The sequence below is a fragment of the Hyperolius riggenbachi genome, chromosome 6, assembly GCF_040937935.1.
Source record: "Hyperolius riggenbachi isolate aHypRig1 chromosome 6, aHypRig1.pri, whole genome shotgun sequence".
Lineage (NCBI taxonomy): Eukaryota > Metazoa > Chordata > Amphibia > Anura > Hyperoliidae > Hyperolius > Hyperolius riggenbachi.
Window position 1 is genome coordinate 165,155,891 of NC_090651.1, and position 19,373 is coordinate 165,175,263.

At 46.2% G+C, this 19,373-nt stretch overlaps 1 pseudogene; it reads left to right on the forward strand.

The window, feature by feature from the left end:
• The window catches only part of LOC137521215 (cytochrome P450 2D15-like), a 180,713-nt pseudogene that overhangs the window by 18,953 nt on the left and 142,387 nt on the right, over nucleotides 1–19,373 (forward strand).

Genomic DNA, 19,373 nt, shown 5'->3' on the forward strand with positions numbered 1-19,373 from the left:
CCGGTCTTTCCTAGACCCAACTTCAGTGGAACCAGAGGAGTGAGATGATGACCCCTCCACTTGGATCTCGGCAGCTCCTACTGTGACTTTCTCCAAACAATGATGATGACAGTAGGAGGACCAGGCTAACAATTGTCTGGAACTCCAGTCAATCTGAGAGGAGTGTTTTCGAAGCCACGGCATACCGAGAATCACTGTGGAGGTAGACATCTCTAAGACCAAAAACTGTATTTGTTCTTTATGTAACACCCCCAACTGACACAATAACATCGGAGTCTGAGTAATAATAGGTAACTTCCCTTGCGATGGTGAATCGTCCATTGCAGTCACTATGATCTGACGTCCCACAGGCAGAAGGGGAAAACCAAACTTAATGGCGAAGTCATAAGCCATGACATTAACTGCAGAACCCGAGTCTATAAAGGCCTGGGTAGAAAGGACTTGACCCTCCCAGGTAATAGAACACGAGAGAAGTACACGCTTATTTTTTAGAGGTAAGACTGGATCCCCTAGGGTAGTACCCCCAGCTACACCTAGGCGATGGGGTTTTCCGCCTTCTTGGGACAGTTTGCTACAATATGCACCTTCTCTGCACAATAGAGACAGAGTTTCTCGGTACGTCTCCTGTTCTTCTCAACCTCAGTGAGCTTAGCCTGTCCAATTTGCATCGGCTCATCAGGTGGAGGAGAAGAAGAAACAGGAAGAGAAAACACGCTAGAAACAGGTCTCCCTTTTGTTTTTCCCCGAGTCTGCCTCTGGTATCGCACTCGACGATCAATTTTTATTGCCAGGGAAATTGCCTCATCGATTGACTTAGGTTCAGGGTGACCTAACATAAGATCAGCCACTGCATCTGATAAGCCTGACAAAAAGCAATCTAACAAAGCATACTGCCCCCATCTGGCTGTGACCGCCCACCTTCTAAACTCAGCGGCATAATTCTCAACTGAATTATGCCCTTGTCTGAGAGTCTTAAGTTTCCTCTCAGATGTTGTAGCTAAATCCGGATCATCATATATAACTGCCATTGCTTTGAAGAAGTCCTGAACAGTGGCCAAAGCCTCATGCCCATCAGGGAGGCTGTATGCCCAGGACTGTGAATCACCTGATAACAGAGTCTTTATCATGGTGACTCTCTGGCTCTCTGTGCCTGAGGATACTGGCCGTAACTCAAAATAAGAAAGGCATCGGTACTTAAAATTTCGAAAGTCTGATGCCCTGAAAATTTTTCTGGAGGGGGTATCCTAGGCTCAATAACAAGAGGGGAGGACACTTGTGCATTGGGATTTTTAAGACGATTAACTGTCTCAGCCAGTTGGTCAATCTGGGTCTGTTGTACGTTTACCTTCTTGATGAGATCGTTAACGGATGTGGTCAACAGTTCAACCCGATTGCACAGTGTCTCCATAATTTTCTGGTCTGTGGTTCTGTAACGATCGGTGTAGCAATACAGACGTCTGATTATGTGTGATCTGCAGAATCACCAATAATACAGACGCTATACCTGATTATGTGGTGATCTGCAGTATCACCAATAATACACGTATAGCTGGCAAGATACAAGGTATGTGTAGTGCTTGGTGCAACAATAGACTGGGCCTTACCAGAGGAGCTGGTAGGCACTATATGAACTCAGCAACAATAAGTTTAGCAAGACCTCACCAGAGGAGCTGGTGGGAACTTATTAGAACACAGTAACAATAAGTTTAACAAGACCTCACCAGAGGAGCTGGTGGGTACTTATAGAACACAGTAACAATAAGTTTAGCAAGACCTCACCAGAGGAGCTGGTGGGTACTTATAGAACACAGTAACAATAAGTTTAGCAAGACCTCACCAGAGGAGCTGGTGGGTACTTATAGAACACAGTAACTGATTAGTTTAGCTGAGCCTCACCAGAGGAGCTGGTGGGCACTATTAGAATACAGTAACTGATTAGTTTAGCTGAGCCTCACCAGAGGAGCTGGTGGGCACTATTAGAGTACAGTAACTGATTAGTTTAGCTGAGCCTCACCAGAGTAGCTGGTGGGCACTATTAGAGTACAGTAACTGATTTGTTTAGCTGAGCCTCACCAGAGGAGCTGGTGGGCACTATTAAGAATACCTCACCAGTGGCGAGGGCCCACTGGTGAGTCGGAGCGTCAGACAGACTAGGTTCAGCAACTAAGAGGCAGATACAGTACAGAGTCAGAAGGCAAAAGAGTAGTAGGTAATCAGGAAGGGATTCGGCAACTAGATCAGATGGGCAGAAGTACAAAGACGAATAGCAATTAGCAGAGTCTGAGGTTAGCCAGAGTCATACACAGAACATCAATAATATACAGTAAACAATTTCCTAGTCTTGTGTGAAATCCATGTTTTCCTCCCAGATCAAAACACACCGGATACTAGTCTAAGGTCTGAGCGCTAGCACATAAGTATTCGCAACCGCAGACGAGTTGCGAGTGAGCAGAGACGGCTTAAGAAGCAGAGGACACCTCCAAGCCGCGCCCACTCCAATCAGCCAATACTGAGCGGCGAACGTCCGCTCTGACGTCAGCCGACCAGCGGGTCAGCTGACGCGCCTCCTCCCGGCATAAAGGTCCTGTCTACGCGCGCGTCCGCGGGATACAGAAACCTTATGTGCAAATGACAATTCCGTCCTCGCCTTGCTAGACGCCGAGGGAACGGAAAAAGACTCTGAATAGGGAACCGAAGTGGCTGCAGAGACACCCTGCGTGCCTGCAGCCGCATGTGTTACACAAACATTGCGTTTATTTTCTGCTGACATGTTGCCACATTGCATTTATTTCCAGCTGAAATGTTGCCCACATTGCGTTTATTTTCTGCTGAAATGTTGCCCACATTGCGTTTATTTTCTGCTACAATGTTGCCCTCATTGCGTTTATTTTCTGGTGTCTGGGGTAACTGTTGCTGCATTTATTATTTAATGGTCATAGTTGGCTATGTTTGCTGCTTTGGGATTACGGTATACTATTAAATAGCATCACACAGTTTCTGCACACCCATGATGCGAATCCTCGTTTCACCACATCATGCCGTAAACACTGCTCTTTTATGCCTCGCTGTTACATCATTACATTAGCTCCGCCCATACAATGTCATGGCCATGCCCATTTTTCGGCGCCGCGCCAAATGACGGCTCACCCTGCTGCTGCTGAAATTTCCTGTGGCATAAGATACTGTTCCCCCTGCGAGTCTGGGGGGACACCCAAATTACATTTACTGTATATGGGCACAAACTATAGCATTCCTAATAACATAGGATGTGTTCACTGTCCGATTTTCTGCATTCTGGAAAAGGCTATGCTTTTTCTTGTAGTGTGAATGCCCCGAACGCTTCCAACCTGCATGGTTTATGCAGGGGACTAATAAGGCTTTGAGAGAGGAGGCTGTGCTTTTTTTGTCCTGCACTCTACATGTTCACAGCTCAATTTATTAATAATAATGCAGGCTCCACATGTGGTGATTTGCTACTCATCTCAATGGAATATTCAGTGGCTAGTTATAAACAGATCTACAACAAACTGCTGCTGTCATCACATCCTGCCAAATTTTGTAGCTGCTGCACACAATGCTGAAGGATCTACATCTGCAATGTTTTGGATTAGTAAATCAGGCTAAGTACGTCAATTCTTCCTAAAGGCCTGTACCCACAATGCAATTTTCCTGGTGACTTTTCTGATGACCAGCGATATTTTGAGCGACCTCGCGATGTGGGCACAGGCACGCGAACATGCGTACGTTGTTTAGAGTCGCACAGCAGTAACAACTGTCATTGTGGATCGGATCTTTAAGATCCCTGATGACTTTGTGCAAAGTACCCTGATCGCTTGACTTTCCTTTCGTGCCCGTCATGTAATGTCACGTGATGTCACACATACCGGCCAACAGTAAGATGGATCGGCGAATGCTCGACATTGAGGGATGTCGCTGGATCCATCTTCCTGGGTCGCTACAGTGAGTATTCAGCTTAACTATTAGAATTGGTTTCAGAATCTGTAGACAAACCTTGAAGGAAAATGTTATGAAATGTAATTGGACTGAACACTTAGTAGGAGTAAAATCTGCAATTTGCACTTTTGTTTTAAAAAAAATAACCTTTCAAAAGACATCCGCAGTAAAAGGTTTAACCACTCCCGACTCAAGATTAGAGATGGCCCAAACCGTTCACCGGGCGAATCTCTCTGGGCCTTCTACTACTTCCGGGTCGCAATGACCCGGAGTAGTACGCCTGCGCTGCCCGACGGAGCGCGTCCCAGGTCGCGCTCCTGTTGCCAGGCACTTTCTGTGGATGAGCGTGATGTCACTCATGACGTAACGCACATGCGCAGAAACGGCCCGGCAACAGGAGCGCGATCTAGGACGCGCTCCGCCAGGCAGCACAGGCGTACTACTCCGGGTCATTGCGACCCGGAAGTAGTAGAAGGCCCACAGATTTGAAGATGTTCGCCGGCGAACGGTTTGGGAACCGTTCGTAACATCTCTACTCAAGATTATAAAACTTTTGTACTCCGAGAGCATTTTTAAGGGTTTTTGAGGCATGCAATACAAATGCACCATGTCTTTTAGAGGATAGATGGGGCGTTCTTTTGAAACTATTAAATGATATATATATATACTTTTTTTCATAAATAGTAGAGAAAAAGTAATTGCAAGCATTATGAAAAAAATAAAACGATTTTTTTTTCTTCATTTTAACAAAACAGAATATGAAAAATGAATTATATGGTGAGTTTTTTTTTCTAAAATGTGTTCTTCCTTTTTCTAAAATATATGGTATAAGATATGTCTGTTTTATTACATTTTATGACTGTGTAAGTAAGTGAAAGCTATCTGCACAAATCAGTAGACTGGACACTTCCTCAGCAGTAGGAGGCCTGCCCACTATGATAAAATATGACTCCAAATTATAGTTCAGACAGTTGCGCCTCTAGCTATTTTGTAACTCCAGGCAAGAAAACCTGTGGTACCTAACGCCAAATTCACCCCACCCCACCCGTGGCTCCCCCCCATGAAAATAATCGTAATGCGGCAGCTTTTCACCACCCAAACAAATGGTAATGGCAGTGTTTCACCACAAAATACACATATTGCGGAAGCGTTTCACAAGAAAATACGCAATGCGGACATCTTTTCACCAGAAAATACACATAAGCAGGGCTCCACTTTTTATAAGGCACAAAGGGGGACAGAAGGAGCCACAAAGGGGGACAGAAGGAGGCACGGGGGGGGGGGGGGGGCTGAAGAAGGCACTCAGGGGGACATAGGGAGGCACTGGGGAACAGAAGGAGGCATGGGGGACAGAAGAAGTCACAAAGGAGGACAGAAGGAGGCACAAGGGGACAGAAGGATGCACACATGGGGACAGAAGGAGGTATAATGGGGGACAAAAGGAGACACAAAGAAGGACAGAAGGAGAAACAGGAGGACAGAAGGAGATACACAGAGGGGCAGAAAAAGTCACAAAGGGGGCAGAAGAAGGCACAATGGGGGACAGAAAAAAAGCACAAAGGGAGGCAGAAGGAGTCACAGGTAGATAGTAGGAGACACAAAGGGGAAAATAAGGATGCACAAAGGGGGGCAGAATAAGGAACAAAAGGGGGACAGAAGAAGGCACAGGGGGGGTGTAAGGAGGCACAGGGATTGAGAATGGTAGAGACAGAGCCACAGGGAGACACAAGGCGGCACAAAGTAGCACAGAAGGAGGCACAGGGGGACAAAGGAAGGCGCAGGGGACAAAGGTGGCACATGGGGACTGAAGAGGCACATTAAGACAAAATGAGGCACAAAGGGAGACAGAAGGAGGCACAGGACAGAAGGAGGCAGAGTGGGACTGAAGGAGGAACAGGGGGCAGAGGTAGCACAAGGGGACAAAGAAAGGCACAAGGGAACATAAGGAGGCACAAGGGAGGCAGAAGGTGGCACAAAAGGGCACAGAAGGAGGCAGAGGTGGCACAGGGGGGCTGAAGGAGGCACAAAGGAAGACAGAAGAAGGCATAAATGAAGACAGAAGGACAAACAGGGAGTCAGACATGGCAGAAGGGACTGAAGGAGATAGAAGGAGGCACAAAAGGGTCAGAAGGAGACCCAAAGGGAGAAAAGGGATACACAAGGCACATAGGAACACAGTGGCAGCTGTCTGCAACTTACGCTAAGCAGATGCAGCAGAAGCAAGAAACAGAACGCCCACGGGGCATCGCTTAGTCGGGGGTTCTATTAAGGGGGTGGGGCCTAATCCAGCAACATGGCGCCACCCATGACCAATGGCAGTCCAGGCAATGGCTTGTACTGCCTATGCCTAAAAGCGCCATATTTGCTGTGCTGCCTGTGAAGGTACAACATAAAACACCTTCTCATGGAAACATTCAGCAAAAGTTAAGTACATAAACTTTTTCCTCATGAAATAACAATGTTAGCTTTGGTATGGCTTGCACTCATGCAAGACTATCACCTCTTGCTAGCCAATACAAATTGCCAACCCATCACTCTTAATCATGGCCCCAGGTCAGAAAACCATCCAAAGTAAATCAAACAGAATACTTCTTTCCATGTTTCCTCCCAATGTCTGGCACACCTTCCCATGGAAATGCTGAAAAATAAAATTGTTTAAACAAAGTTTATGAGTACTCAGGGGAATTTTTAAAGCTCTGGGGCCTTTTCTAATTGTGTAAAGACTTATTAATTCCAAGTGAATAGTGCAACCAAAGAATTTCCATTGGATACATTCTAGTCAATGGAAATTCTTTGGTTGCACTATTCACTTGTTTGTGTATACACTGTGTGGCTGTGCTCAAATAAAGCTCTACTTATTTCTGTGTCCTGCCTTGTTATATCCTGCTGCAAACAGTGATCACCTGTGCATGTCCTTTAGGATTAGTAACAATTCACTAACCTTTCAGCAGGTCTTTCTTTGGTTCAACATGATCCAAACCTGGGTTTCAGACCTTTCCCACCGTATAGTAGAGAGAGTCAAATAAACCAAGACCAGATTTGTAGGACTTCTTGTGTCCTCTGACGTCCTACAATGTTTTCCAGCTCTGGAGAAGGTTAGTATTAAGTATTGAGACAGGTGATCTCTGCATCAGCTTCCAACCATGTAGCACCTGCTTTTGCCCCACCATAGACTGTAATGCCATTATGGCTATAGCAGCGCTGGGGGAAAAAACACTGTAATTCAGGTGCCAACAATGGCTGGACCTTGAATTACACCACCTGGGGGGAGGCTAGGTAATCAATAAGGGGATATATGTGTTACATTCCCCTACTTTGCCGCGAGCGGGGGACCCTTCTCACGGTGTCTCCCCACACCCAGCACAACATTTCTGGGAACATATGTATGCGTTAGTATATACAGCCCTCATGTGTACTTTCCTTGATAAAGTTTTTCTTTTTATGTGTTCAACAGATTAGCAAGAAATATGGAAACATTTTCAGCTTGAAATTCTTCAATAAAGATCTGGTGGTGTTGAATGGATATGAAGTGCTGAAAGAAGTCCTTTACAACAGATCTGAAGATATAGCAGATCGCCCCAGGTTTGGACTCTATGAGAAATTAGGATTTGTAGGAGAAACAAAAGGTACCATTTAAAATTCTTACACCATGTAAAATAATTTTTGACCCAAAACAGGTCTATAGTAATTCGCAATGCGGATAAGGGCGGTTAAGTTGTTGTCCTTAAAGAGAAAAGTAAACATACCAGTGCGTTAGGGGACATCTCCTATTACCATTTGTCACAATTTCGCCGCTCCTCGCCGCATTAAAAGTGGTTAAAAACAGTTTTAAAAAGTTTGTTTATAAACAAACAAAATGGCCACCAAAACAGGAAGTAGGTTGATGTACTGTATGTCCACACATAGAAAATACATCCATACACAAGCAGGCTGTATACAGCCTTCCTTTTGAATCTCAAGAGATCATTTGTGTGTTTCTTTCTCCCTGCAGTTCTCATGCACTGAAGTTTCAGGCTGCTCTTTTTTCTCCTGCAAACAGCTTTGCCCTTGTCTGTAATTCTTCAGTATGTGAAAGCCCAGCCAGCTCAGAGGACGATTTATCCAGCTTGTAAAAGATAAGAGAGAAGCTGCTCTAATCTAAATAATACACAGGCAGTGTGCATAAAGGGGCCTGGAAGGGGGAATTCATAGCAGAACCACAACACTGAAGAACTTGGCAGCCTTCCAGACACAGGCTGACAAGTCTGACAAGGGAAAGATACATTGATTTATTACAGAGACTGTGATAGCAGAAAGTGCTGCAGTAAGCCAGAACACATTGGAATAGCTTTTGGAACTTGTAGGATGATAAAAAACAGGATGCAATTTTTGTTACGGAGTCTCTTTAATGCAGCAGATTACGAGCAGGAGGCTCTTAGACAGCTGCAGGATTTGAACATGTACCACCCTCTTCCTTCTGATCCTACGACCGTTTTCTCTAGGAGACTACGATCTCCTAAATGAAGGCTTCAATATGAGTGTCTTAACAAAGAGAATGAGAGATTTCCTCATGGTGAAAGCACTAGTGGTCCCCATTTTCCATCACCTGCCGAAGGTTCATAAACCTTAGCTTCCACCAAAGGGCCATCCTATCGTGGCGGACATGGGCGTCCGCATATACTGCAAAACCGGGCCGCCCACTGCCCCCCCCCCCCCCTTGGCCGCATGCCCGTGCAGCCAGCAGGAGGGGAGCAGCGCAGAGAAGAGAGAGAGCTATGGGCACAGTGGGGAAGGGCGGACGTCTCCCCCCCCTTCCCTCACCTTAGTGGGCTCTCTCTCCCTCGCTGTCCCCTCCGGAACGAAGTGTGCAGCGGCTGGGCAGCGGGCGGAACTTACCTCGTCTCGCTCCTGCGCCGGAAGTTCTGGTGCCGCACTCTGGTCTGGATCAGACCAGAGTAGCGGCTAATCCATCCAGCGTGTGCGACGAGACGAGGTAAATTCCGCCCGCTGCCCAGCCGCTGCACACTTCGTTCTGGAGGGGAGAGCGAGGGAGGGAGAGCCCCCTAAGGTGAGTGCCCATAGCTCTCCCTCTTCTCTGCGCTGCTCCCCTCCTGCTGGGGCACACCTGGCCACTTTTTCTGGGGACATATACCCCTGCCTACATATACTGGGACATATACCCCTGGCTACTTTTTCTGGGGACATATACCCCTGCCTACATATACTGGGCACATATACCCCTGGCTATATATACTGGGCACATATACCCCTGGCTAGATATACTGGGCACATATACCCCTGCCTACATATACTGGGCACATATACCCCTTTCCTACATATACTGGGCACATATACCGCTGCCTACATATACTGGGCACATATACCCCTGACTACATGTATTGGGCACATATACCCCTGGCTATATATACTGGGAACATTTACCCCTGGCTACATATACTGGGCACATATAACCCTGACTGCATATACTGGGCACATATACCGCTGCCTACATATACTGGGCACATATACCCCTGACTACATATACTGGGCACATATACCCCTGTCTACCTGTTCTGGGGACATCTCTACCCCTGGCTACCAGTTCTGGGGACATCTATACCGCTGGCCACCTATTCTGGGGACACCTATAGACCTGGGGCTACCTATTTTTGGGGAACCAAAAATAGGGGAATAGGGGAAATTGGGGAACCACTGCTGTCAGATTGAGTGTATTTTGGGGAACTGCTGCCAGGTGAGAGGTGTCTACATATTAGGGGGGCATTCTGCCTATTTATGTGAAAAGCTGTCTATTTATGTGCCTCATGACTGCTGAATTTGTCTTTTTGCAGGCCTCATGGTTACTGACTTTGTCTTGTTGGGGGCCTCATGGTTTGTTGGGGGCCTCAAGATTGCTGAATTTGTCTTGTTGGGGGCCTCATGATTGCTGAATTTGTCTTGTTGGGGGCCTCATGATTGCTGAATTTGTCTTGTTGGAGGCCTCATGATTGCTGAGTTGGTAATGTTGGGGGCCTCATGATTGCTGAATTTGTCTTGATGGGGGGGCCTCATGATTGCAGATTTGTCTTGTTGGGGGTCACATGATTGCTAACTGCGAGACTATGGAAAAAGCTGAATCATCATCATATGAGACAATAGCATTAAACTGGGAGGTTCTACAAAAAATGAATACATTTTTCAGAAGTAGGATGGATGAAATTGTTTATCTTCACAGTTTATTTTCAACTTGGATTTGACCCAAAACAGGTCTATAGTAATTCGCAATGCGGATAAGGGCGGTTAAGTTGTTGTCCTTAAAGAGAAAAGTAAACATACCAGTGCGTTAGGGGACATCTCCTATTACCATTTGTCACAATTTCGCCGCTCCTCGCCGCATTAAAAGTGGTTAAAAACAGTTTTAAAAAGTTTGTTTATAAACAAACAAAATGGCCACCAAAACAGGAAGTAGGTTGATGTACTGTATGTCCACACATAGAAAATACATCCATACACAAGCAGGCTGTATACAGCCTTCCTTTTGAATCTCAAGAGATCATTTGTGTGTTTCTTTCTCCCTGCAGTTCTCATGCACTGAAGTTTCAGGCTGATCTTTTTTTCTCCTGCAAACAGCTTTGCCCTTGTCTGTAATTCTTCAGTATGTGAAAGCCCAGCCAGCTCAGAGGACGATTTATCCAGCTTGTAAAAGATAAGAGAGAAGCTGCTCTAATCTAAATAATACACAGGCAGTGTGCATAAAGGGGCCTGGAAGGGGGAATTCATAGCAGAACCACAACACTGAAGAACTTGGCAGCCTTCCAGACACAGGCTGACAAGTCTGACAAGGGAAAGATACATTGATTTATTACAGAGACTGTGATAGCAGAAAGTGCTGCAGTAAGCCAGAACACATTGGAATAGCTTTTGGAACTTGTAGGATGATAAAAAACAGGATGCAATTTTTGTTACGGAGTCTCTTTAATGCAGCAGATTACGAGCAGGAGGCTCTTAGACAGCTGCAGGATTTGAACATGTACCACCCTCTTCCTTCTGATCCTACGACCGTTTTCTCTAGGAGACTACGATCTCCTAAATGAAGGCTTCAATATGAGTGTCTTAACAAAGAGAATGAGAGATTTCCTCATGGTGAAAGCACTAGTGGTCCCCATTTTCCATCACCTGCCGAAGGTTCATAAACCTTAGCTTCCACCAAAGGGCCATCCTATCGTGGCGGACATGGGCGTCCGCATATACTGCAAAACCGGGCCGCCCACTGCCCCCCCCCCCGGCCGCATGCCCGTGCAGCCAGCAGGAGGGGAGCAGCGCAGAGAAGAGAGAGAGCTATGGGCACAGTGAGGAAGGGCGGACGTCTCCCCCCCCTTCCCTCACCTTAGTGGGCTCTCTCTCCCTCGCTGTCCCCTCCGGAACGAAGTGTGCAGCGGCTGGGCAGCGGGCGGAACTTACCTCGTCTCGCTCCTGCGCCGGAAGTTCTGGTGCCGCACTCTGGTCTGGATCAGACCAGAGTAGCGGCTAATCCATCCAGCGTGTGCGACGAGACGAGGTAAATTCCGCCCGCTGCCCAGCCGCTGCACACTTCGTTCTGGAGGGGAGAGCGAGGGAGGGAGAGCCCCCTAAGGTGAGTGCCCATAGCTCTCCCTCTTCTCTGCGCTGCTCCCCTCCTGCTGGGGCACACCTGGCCACTTTTTCTGGGGACATATACCCCTGCCTACATATACTGGGACATATACCCCTGGCTACTTTTTCTGGGGACATATACCCCTGCCTACATATACTGGGCACATATACCCCTGGCTATATATACTGGGCACATATACCCCTGGCTAGATATACTGGGCACATATACCCCTGCCTACATATACTGGGCACATATACCCCTTTCCTACATATACTGGGCACATATACCGCTGCCTACATATACTGGGCACATATACCCCTGACTACATGTATTGGGCACATATACCCCTGGCTATATATACTGGGAACATTTACCCCTGGCTACATATACTGGGCACATATAACCCTGACTGCATATACTGGGCACATATACCGCTGCCTACATATACTGGGCACATATACCCCTGACTACATATACTGGGCACATATACCCCTGTCTACCTGTTCTGGGGACATCTCTACCCCTGGCTACCAGTTCTGGGGACATCTATACCGCTGGCCACCTATTCTGGGGACACCTATAGACCTGGGGCTACCTATTTTTGGGGAACCAAAAATAGGGGAATAGGGGAAATTGGGGAACCACTGCTGTCAGATTGAGTGTATTTTGGGGAACTGCTGCCAGGTGAGAGGTGTCTACATATTAGGGGGGCATTCTGCCTATTTATGTGAAAAGCTGTCTATTTATGTGCCTCATGACTGCTGAATTTGTCTTTTTGCAGGCCTCATGGTTACTGACTTTGTCTTGTTGGGGGCCTCATGGTTTGTTGGGGGCCTCAAGATTGCTGAATTTGTCTTGTTGGGGGCCTCATGATTGCTGAATTTGTCTTGTTGGGGGCCTCATGATTGCTGAATTTGTCTTGTTGGAGGCCTCATGATTGCTGAGTTGGTAATGTTGGGGGCCTCATGATTGCTGAATTTGTCTTGATGGGGGGGCCTCATGATTGCAGATTTGTCTTGTTGGGGGTCACATGATTGCTAACTGCGAGACTATGGAAAAAGCTGAATCATCATCATATGAGACAATAGCATTAACCTCTTGCCGACCGCGTCACGCCGATGGGCGTGGCCGCGGCGGCAGCCCCAGGACCGCCTAACGCCAATTGGCGTAAAGTCCTGGGGCTCTGTTTTGCAGGAGATCGCGCGCAGGCTGCGCGCGCATCTCCTGCTTGGGGGGCGGAGCTCCGCCCCTCCTTCAGTCTCCGAGCGGCTATTGCCGCTCGGGAGACTGTTAGACGGCGTGATCGCCGTCTATTTACATGTGCAGCGCTGCGATCAGCAGCACCGCTGCACTGGGGACAGCCGTGTGACGCGGCTGTCCCCCTGGGGGACTAGAGAGCGATCGGCTCTCATGGGGTGAAGCCTATGAGAGCTGATCGCCATGATTGGCTGGCTGGGGGGAGGGAGGGGGGGAGAGAGGGGAGGACTTTAAAGGAACAGGGGTTTTTTTGTAAACAAACGAACAAAAATATTTATTAAAAAACAATAAACATGGGGGGAGCGATCAGACCCCACCAACAGAGAGCTCTGTTGGTGGGGAGAAAAGGGGGGGGGGATCACTTGTGTGCTATGTTTTACGGCCCTGCAGCTTGGCCTTAAAGCTGCAGTGGCCTTTTTTACTGAAAATGTGCTGGTCACTTGGGGGGTTTAGCCCTGCAGTCCTCAAGAGGTTAAACTGGGAGGTTCTACAAAAAATGAATACATTTTTCAGAAGTAGGATGGATGAAATTGTTTATCTTCACAGTTTATTTTCAACTTGGATTTTCCATAATGTTCATGTATGAGTTAAAACGTTTGTATTTAGTTTAAATTGCTGTTGGCACTTTGTGATAGTAAAGTGACTTTGCAGTTTGGACACTCGACCTCCAAAAGGTTCGCCACCACTGTCCTAATCTAATGTCCCACCATTGCTTAGTTCATGTAAACTTGTCTCCACCCAGGACCACACCCACATTCTGGTTCATGACCACACCCATTTTTCGGCGCGGCGCGCGTAATGACGTAGCCCCATTTTTCACCATCCCGGATTTGCCGCCCTACTTTTTGCTCCCCCCTTTTTGCCCCCCCCCCCCCCCTGGAAAATTTTCTGCGGACGCCCATGGTGGCGGATATTGGGTCCTTGGGTAAATGCCTTGGCGATTGGGTGGACTTACATTTACTACCCCTGGTAACTAGGTTACCAGGGTATTTACGCGATACCAAATATCTTTTGGCTAGTCTTCGGCAGGTAAAATGGATAGAGGACAGTAGCTCGGCTACACTAGATGTGGTCTCTCTCTATTCTTCAATACCTCATGACAAGGCACTGGAGGCTTTGAAGTACCGCTTAGAACGTTACTCATCTTATCCCCTTCCTCTCAGGTCCTTTCTTTCCATGGCTGTTAATTTTCTTTTGAAACACAATTATTTTATGTTCAATGGCAGGTTTTATCTCCATGGGCTAGATTCACAAAGCGGTGCTAACCCAGTAAAAGACTTTAGGCGTGATAACCATTGCACCACGCTGGTGAAAAGCCAGTTTAGGCGTGATAAGTTTAGGCGTGATAAGTTTAGGCGTGATAAGTTTAGATTGCGCGCAAAGTCTCGCACGTAAAGCAGCGCCATTAACCTCCCTGGCGTTCTATTAAGATCGCCAGGGCGGCTGCGGGAGAGTTTTTTTTTAATTAAAAAAAAACTATTACATGCAGCCAACTGAAAGTTGGCTGCATGAAAGCCTACTAGAGGGCGCTCCTAATGCGTACTTCTGATCGCCTCCGGCGATCAGAAGTAACAAGGAAGGCCGCAATGAGCAGCCTTCCTTGTTCTGCTTTCCTCGTCGCCATGGCGACGAGCGGAGTGACGTCATGGACGTCAGCCGACGTCCTGACGTCTGCCGCCTCCGATCCAGCCCTTAGCACTGGCCGGAACTGTGTGTTCCGGCTGCGCTGGGCTCGGGCGGCTGGGAGGACCCTCTTTCGCCGCTGCACGCGGCGGATCGTTGCGCGGCGGCGGCGATCAGGTAACACACGCGGCTGGCAAAGTGCCGGCTGCGTGTGCTCCTTTTTATTTGAAATGAATCGGCCCAGCAGGGCCTGAGCGGCACCCTCCGGTGGTAATGGACGAGCTGAGCTTGTCCAGACCGCTAAGGAGGTTAAACTCTATGCGAAGTGCACCAGACTTTGCTAGCGCAAAACTTTTGATCAGCTGTGCACTGCAGTGCTAACCCAGTTGGTGCTTAAACTTATCACGCCTAAACTTATCATGTTTAAACTTATCATGCCTAAACTTATCACGCCTAAACTGAGTTTAGGCGTGATAAGGGGCTTTTCACCAGGGTGCTAACTGTTAGCACCGCTTTGTGAATCAAGCCTCAAGAATGCGGAGCTTCGATGGGAGCCCCATCCCTTGCCAATGTGTACATGGGATGGTGGGAGGAGCTCCACATTCTTGGAGCTGTGAATCTGTATTTCTCCCGCATCTATTGGTACGGGAGATATATAGATGGCCTGCTCATGGTATGGAGAGGACCTGTGGAGGATTTGAGGGATTTCCTCTCTATTGTGAACCGCAACAAGCTTAATCTGAGTTTCACCATGAATAGTGGAACACATAGTATTGACTATCTAGATGTGACTCTTATAGGTTCAGTGGAGACGGGAAACATCGAGACAAGTACCTTTAGGAAACCTTGTGCGGGTAACTCGGTAGTCAGCGCCTCCAGTTGCCATCCCAGTCACACTACCAGGGCTATTCCAGTGGGCGAAATGATTTGAGCCAAACGCAATTGGTCTGATCGTACTCATTTGAACACAGAATTAAAAGTTGTAGAATCTAAATTATATGAGAGGGGATATAAAAGATGGCAACTGAATAGGGCTCAAGCAATAATCCAACGTAGGTATAGGAATGATTTGCTACAAGATTCCTCTAGAGAGGTGCAAAATCGCAGTAAAATTCCCTTTGTTACTACATCTAGTTTAGAATTCAAGGAAGTGACATCTGTAATGTAATGTAAGGTGCCTGCCAATATTGCACTTGGACCCTAAGCTGAACACTATCCTTAAAGATGGGTGCTCTTTCTCCTCACAGAGAAGCAGGACCCTTGGATCTATATTGTCTCCTAGCACTTTCAACTCGTCCCCCGTTTTGCGTCCGGGAACATGGTTATCTACTACTGGTACATACAGATATGGTTACTTCACTTGTAGATACTGTACATTTCTTCAACCTGGTCGGGAAGTTTTTTCCTCTACAAAACTACAGTCATTTCTAATTTCTGGTTTTGTAAACTGTGCCACTGCTAATGTAATTTACACTATTTTTTGTTCACTGTGTTCAGTGAAATATGTGGGATGCACCAAATGCCCTCTTACGGAGAGAATTTCTGAGCATTACAGGGGAGCATCCAAGGAAAATTTGGGGGGTTTCTAAATGTTTGAGGTTACTAAACATTTTGCTACTTGTCATAATGGGAACCTTGAGCCCTTCAGATTTCAAGGAGTGGAGAAGGTTAGGCGATCTATTGGGGGGGGTGACAATCAGAGATATGTTCTTAAACGTGAGATGTATTGGATTTGGCAACTCGGAACTTGTTTTCCTGAGGGACTGAGTTCAAGATGGGATGACAAGTTGTTTTATGATCTCAGATACAGTTGCATAATTGGATTGTTTCCCTGTTTATAACTTCCTGTATACAGCCCCCCATATATATATATATATATATATATATATATATATATATATATATATATATATATATATATATATTGACGCATAATAATAATAACTTCCTGTATACGGCTATATATATATATATATATATATATATATATATATATATATATATATATATATATATATATATATATAATTACACAGTATTTTATTAACTGTTTATGGATTCGATTTGTTCTTAGTAGAGCACTTCTTGTATTTTTATATACGTCATGGATTGAATGTCATGTGTCTTTAAATAGTTCCCTACCTGCCCTTGTTAGGTAGGAGGGAGCGCCCATATGGGGCTGACCTTTTGTGTATAAAATGTAGCTCCTGCGAGAGCAATTTAGCTATGACTAAGGAGTGATTGTGAGGCTCCGATACACGTGAGCCATTTGTGCCATGTCCAGCATACTTATTCGTCAATAAAGATTAAACTTTTATTGCAGCGGTTGAGCGATCTTTTCTAATTATTGGTGGCGTAGAGTGGCTTTCCATGGTCCTGCTCCTGGTTCAAAATGGCAGAGTGGTGAGCGGTGAATACCTTTCTCCTATAGTGTGATAAATGCTACTTTATTCATCCACCTTCCTTAACATGCACATCAAAACTTACTCATAAACCAAGCTTATAAACCATCAAAATAATTTTCACATGGTAACTTTTACACCTTTTATAAATAGCAAATAATATTTGAATACTGTTAAGAGACAACCTATGCTCTGTGCATGCCACCGTAATTACTTGTTGGCTGTAGGGTAAGAGATGGGATGGGCAGCACATCAGATTTATTCTGGAACAGTTCATATACCTTGTGGGGCAGTAGACGCACATACTGTACAGTGCTGCAAGGCTAGAGATCATTTGCTGTTATTTCACTTATCATTGCCAGTCAGTTGCTTGGGATGCTAGGCTGGCAGAGGCTGGGGCCATGGCCATAAACATGAAAGGGAGGTACATATGTATTGTTCAGGCTCTTGCTGGTGTATCGTGGACCAGTTTTATTGTGTGGGTGGTAGAGCATAGAAGCAGAATGTAAAATTTCTTGAGCGTGGGCAACACAGGTCATTGGCTACATAATACCTGTCTAGGCATCAGATACTGTTTATTCAGAGTAGCACAATGTCAAGGTATTCTTGGCAGAAATATAGGACCGGGAACAGCTTTCACATGTTGGAATTCTGCCTTTTTTTTAACTAAAAGAAAGGTCACAGTTTACAACATATTAGTCAAGGTTAATAAAGTGCAAAACTGTAGGAGAGAGGTATTGGTGTACATGCGAAAGTTTACATATTGTGCGAAATAACGCCAATAATCAAGTGCAAACTGAGCAAAGTTGTCTCCTATAAGAGGCTGCACAAACTGGCAAAACTGTAGAGGGGTTGTTGCCCAAGAGTTCAGTTCCAGGAGTGTAGTTACACATAACTGACTGCCAAGTTGAAACATGGGAGCAGGTACAAAGCTGCAGCAGAGTTCACCAAGTATACCTGCAATGGTTTCTTCTTTACATTAATAAAAGACGCTCTTTGCTTTTGGAGATCGATGGAGTAATCAGGGTAGAATAAGGGCGGGTGTTCTCATAAGCAACATCACCCTTAGCGCGAGCTGCTCTAAGTACTGCGTCACGGTCTCTGCAGTTTAAGAGTTTCATTATGAAGGTTCTGGGTGGAAGGCCCAGAGGTGGAACTTTAGGTGATACACAGTGAGCCCGCTCAATCACGAACACGGTAGAGAAGGCCTCTCTGCCAAATAGCTGAACCAATAGATTTTCGGCAAACGCCTCAGTCGCAGTCCCTTCAGCTTTCTCCAGCAGGCCCACCACTCTAATGTTAGACCGACGATTGCGGTTTTCTAGGTCTTCATGTCTGTCATGTAATGTTTTGACATCTCGCTGGGTCTGGCAGAGGTCTTTATGCATAGGCCGGAGCTGGTCATCAATGCTACTGATTCTCAGTGTCAGTTACACGAGATCTCAGCGTTTGCATGTCGGCTCTTAGTAAAGAATATTAGATATTGCAATACCTATGTGTCACTGTGCTTGGCAGTCAATATGAGTGCTCCAACCCAAGCTGTTTACGATTCTTCCATTTGTGCTAAACCAGGTGGAATTGCTGTGTACGCTTGTAGTGCAAATATATTCGTTTTTTAAAAGCTAGGCCCTTATCTAGACGTTTGACCCAACATGAGAATTGTGGAGGAGTGGAAGCAGCCAATTAAGCGCAATCTCTTGTCGGGCAGTAAATAGGGACTCATGAATAAAGGTTTTCGTTTTTGGGTACACATCTTCATCTTGAATCATGCTCAGAATACAGAGCACTGGGCTCCCCATTTTATCATGGAGGAAGTTGAATACTTGGAGCCAAAATGCCGCCATTGGGGGGCACTGCCATATTAAATGATAGAATGAGGGAGCCTGGAGATTGCAACGGGGGCATTTATCGCTTGCACCTGGTTTATATTTTGCTACTCTAGACAGGGTAAGATGTGATTGGTGTAGGATATAGAGTTGTGTGGCTCTATCCTTGACACAGAGAAGATGTCTTTTTAACTGCCTCCAAGGCATCCTGCCAGTCCTCATCGTCTACATTAACCACTCTGCTAATGCCGATCGGCAACCGCAGAGTGGCTTCCTTGTTCCTCAGTCACGCCATATGGCGTCATTCCACGAGAGTCGCGGTTTGCAGGGAACGAGGGTTCGCATGAGCATGCGTTCCCTGCAGTAAACACAGCGGGGCACAGAGATCAGCCTGCCAACCCGTGATCACAGCTGGCAGGCTGTTATTTGCATTTAAAATGATAAAAAAAATGTGTACATTGCTGTGATCTAGCGCAGCGCTGTACAAAGAACTGCCTTGTCACTTAACTGTCCCTCCGAGCGTCTCACAATCTAATCCCCATCATAGGGCTATTAGGGGGGGGGTTAAAAAAAATAGAGGGTTTTGTGTAAAAAAAAAGATCATTGTTAATTAATTTTAAAAAAATTGCAGCAGCAATCAAATACCACCAAAAGAATGCTCTATTTGTGAGAAGAAAATGAGGTAAAATTCATTTGAGGGCT